General features: G+C 35.8%; 1 non-coding gene across 1 annotated transcript; it reads left to right on the forward strand.

The window, feature by feature from the left end:
• Positions 1-1,663: 1,663 nt before the first annotated feature.
• LOC124897344 lies at positions 1,664-1,769 on the forward strand. Its single transcript, XR_007054066.1, has one exon. It is a non-coding gene; the product is annotated as a small nucleolar RNA R71 (small nucleolar RNA).
• The last annotated feature ends 1,470 nt before the right edge of the window (positions 1,770-3,239 follow it).

A 3,239-nucleotide genomic window follows, 5' to 3' on the forward strand; every position in this document is an offset into this window, starting at 1 on the left:
ATCAAATAAATTGGAGATTTGCGGTTTGCTTTTTTGTCTTCCATATTTTGAATACACCTCATCCTCTTTCACCCTAAACTTTATTTCCTCCAACTCTAAATTGACAATCGCCCTTACGGTGGCCAAGAAAATACGACCAAGGATAATAGGTATCTCTTGGTCCATTTCACAATCCAATACCACAAAGTCAACAAGGAGTATAAACTTATCCACTTTAATAAGAACATCAAACAAAATTCCCACCAACCTTTTGATGGATAGGTTCGCCATGAGAAGTCTCATAGAGGTCGGTGTAGGGGAATCCAATCCGAGATTCTTGTAGATGACAAAAACAATTAAGTTGGTGCTCGCACCAAGGTCACAAAGAGATTTTGAAAACTTATGTGTGCTGATTGTGCAAGGGATGGTGAACACTATGCTATCATTTTTCTTTTTTGCAACCTTACTATCAATGATAGCATTACACCGATGAGTTACCTCAATGGTGTTAACTTCAACAAGTTTTTTCTTGGACATCAACTTTTTCATTAGTTTAGTGTACCTCGGGATGTTATAGATTACCTCGAGCAATGTGATTTTCATTGATAGGTTGCAAGGTCTTTCCATGAGCTTTCTCAATTTGTCACCTTCCTCCTTTTTATGTAATTGATAAGGGAACGGGGAAAAAAACTTTGATTGTGTGACTTTCGTCACTCTATAGATTTTTAATATCAACCGCTTCTTCATCACTTTCATCGGTTCCCTTTTCATCATTTCTTTGTTAACTTTGAGGTAACACCTCCTTTACCTTCACATTGGGCATTTTCTTAATCAAGTTTCCTTTAGAGGGTTCATTAAGGGTCTTTCCACTCCTTGTGAGAATTTCTAGAACTTGGACATCATTCTTTGGATTATCAATTGTGTCTGTAGGAAGTCTACCTCTAGGCCTAGCATTTAGTTGCATGGATATTTTTGTAACATGGTTTTCCAAGTGCTTAATAGAGGTAGAGTGAGACACTAGGATTTGGGAAAGTTAAGTAAAGTGACCTTTCAACTCTTGGACCATTTTGTCCGTACCTTCCACTCAATTCAATATTCTTGCTAACATATCCTCATTATTGAAATTTTTGGGTTCAATTGCACTTTAATCCTTGTCCTTATCTTGCTCATAGGGGGGAACATAATGGTCATAATCTCATTCCCGATTTCTCCAATCTTTATCCCTCTTGCGGTCGATTCAACCTTTTTTCCCACCTTGACTTTTATAGGAGGGTGGGAACCCCTAAAGTAGTTAGCCAAATAACAGATTTCCTCATCGAATTTCCTTAATTCTTCATCATATTTATATGAATTTGATGCTATGGTATTTACTGCTTTCATAAGTGCACCCATAACATGGTTTGTTAAGATTTCAAGTTGGGTTATCATTTTTGCCATGTTCTCCTCCTTTTCTTCATTCTTCTTTCTTTTTTCATTATCAACCATGGAAGTATTAAAAGGGATCTTAGGAACTTTTATATATCATGTATGCAAAACTCAATTTTTCTTTGATACTTCTCCAATCAATAGAAACGTCGTGTGGTGGTACACCTTCACTAGGGAACTGCCTGCCGCATTTTCCACCACCATTTTGTTTAATAGATCAAGATCATGGTAGATGATCTCGAGAAGCATCTTCTCTGAGAATTCATGATTTGGGCATTAAGCTAGCTTACTATTAAACCTCTCCCAAGCTTCAAATAAGGGCTCTCCATTCAATTGCCAAAAATTCACAATCTCATCCCGCTTTTGAAGTATTTTTTATGGTGGGAAATATCTTTAAGAAATACCATAGTAAGGTCATCCCAAGATTTAATTGATCCTAGTGGAAGTGAGTGGAGCCATAAAACTGCCTCGACCATTAGGGAGAATGAGAAAAGGAAAAGCTGAATCGATTCTTGAGTAATGTGGGCTATATTGAACACTTATTTGTAATTCTTTAAATGGACATTTGGATCCTTAAAGGCTTGAACCCCATACAATCCATTTATTTGTAACATGTGAAGCATTACTCTAGTCACATGGAAGACTCCATTCTCATTAGTTGGTGAACGACTGCACTTGTTTGTCCTGCTTGATTTTGTGGGGAATCAAATGAGCCCATATTTCTTGATCTATCACTCATTTCTTTGTTAACACTTTGATTTTATACAAAAGATAAAAACCAACTCAAATAAGTAAATTACACCACCCCGGGCATTCCCCAAGAAAGAAGTACACCGCATAAGTGAAATTCATATTCCACTCCTTGGAAATGACCCTATTTTGATAATTCTTAACTCACTCCCATGATTGAGGGGAAAGGTGGTCATTGTCAGTAAACCAGCTAGAGTTGGGGTCAAATACACAAGGAGGAAATTATAAATTTCAAGTCCTATAGGTGCAATAATTACTAAAAGGTTACCTGGAATGATAATAAACCAGACATGTAAAATAAAATGTGGGGATTAGTTTGTAACTATTGTCAAATACCAATGCACGAATATGACACTTTTGATTTAAAATCAAGATTAGAGATGATCTTGGGATTATCATGAAGTTTAGCTGTTGACCAAATGATAGGCTAGGTCGAAGTCATTATAGTTAATCTTTTAGTAAAACTACAATGATTTCACCCATTGGCTCTTTTGATCACCTAACCAGTGTGCAATTCATAATCATCCAAAACCTCAATAAGGCATCCCTATATCTAGATGATGATCTTGATATGGTTTACAGTCTAAATATACTTATTTCTAAGATTGCAAAAGGTAGTAAACCATAGGATCAACCAGTATATTTTCCCCCTATAACCCCCTTTCAAGGATGTTATAGGTTACCTCAAGTTCAATTTAATCCCTCTTTTAAGGATGATGAAGGGTTTTTAGAGTTTGAGGTTTTCATCGATCAAGTTAATTTGGAGTTCTGGAGTTTTCACCCCTCTAATTCGTACTCATTAACCCAAACAATGGTGGAATCAAACTCAATAACTAAAAATCATGCCAATACAACTACACCCACACACAATTACACTTTAGTTCAACATAATCCTACAACTAAATTACTTAGCTACTCATGAAGAAAGTAAAGAGAGCTATACCATAAGGATTATCCAAAATATTCACTTCTCAAAAAATTATTAAGAAATTAAGCCTCCAAAAGTAGTTACACACTTGCCCAATTAGGGTTTCTTCATTTCAATTAAAATATATCTATAAGGTAAGCAATTCCCAAAGAAAGAA

Source organism: Capsicum annuum, chromosome 3 (assembly GCF_002878395.1).
Source record: "Capsicum annuum cultivar UCD-10X-F1 chromosome 3, UCD10Xv1.1, whole genome shotgun sequence".
Taxonomy (NCBI): domain Eukaryota; kingdom Viridiplantae; phylum Streptophyta; class Magnoliopsida; order Solanales; family Solanaceae; genus Capsicum; species Capsicum annuum.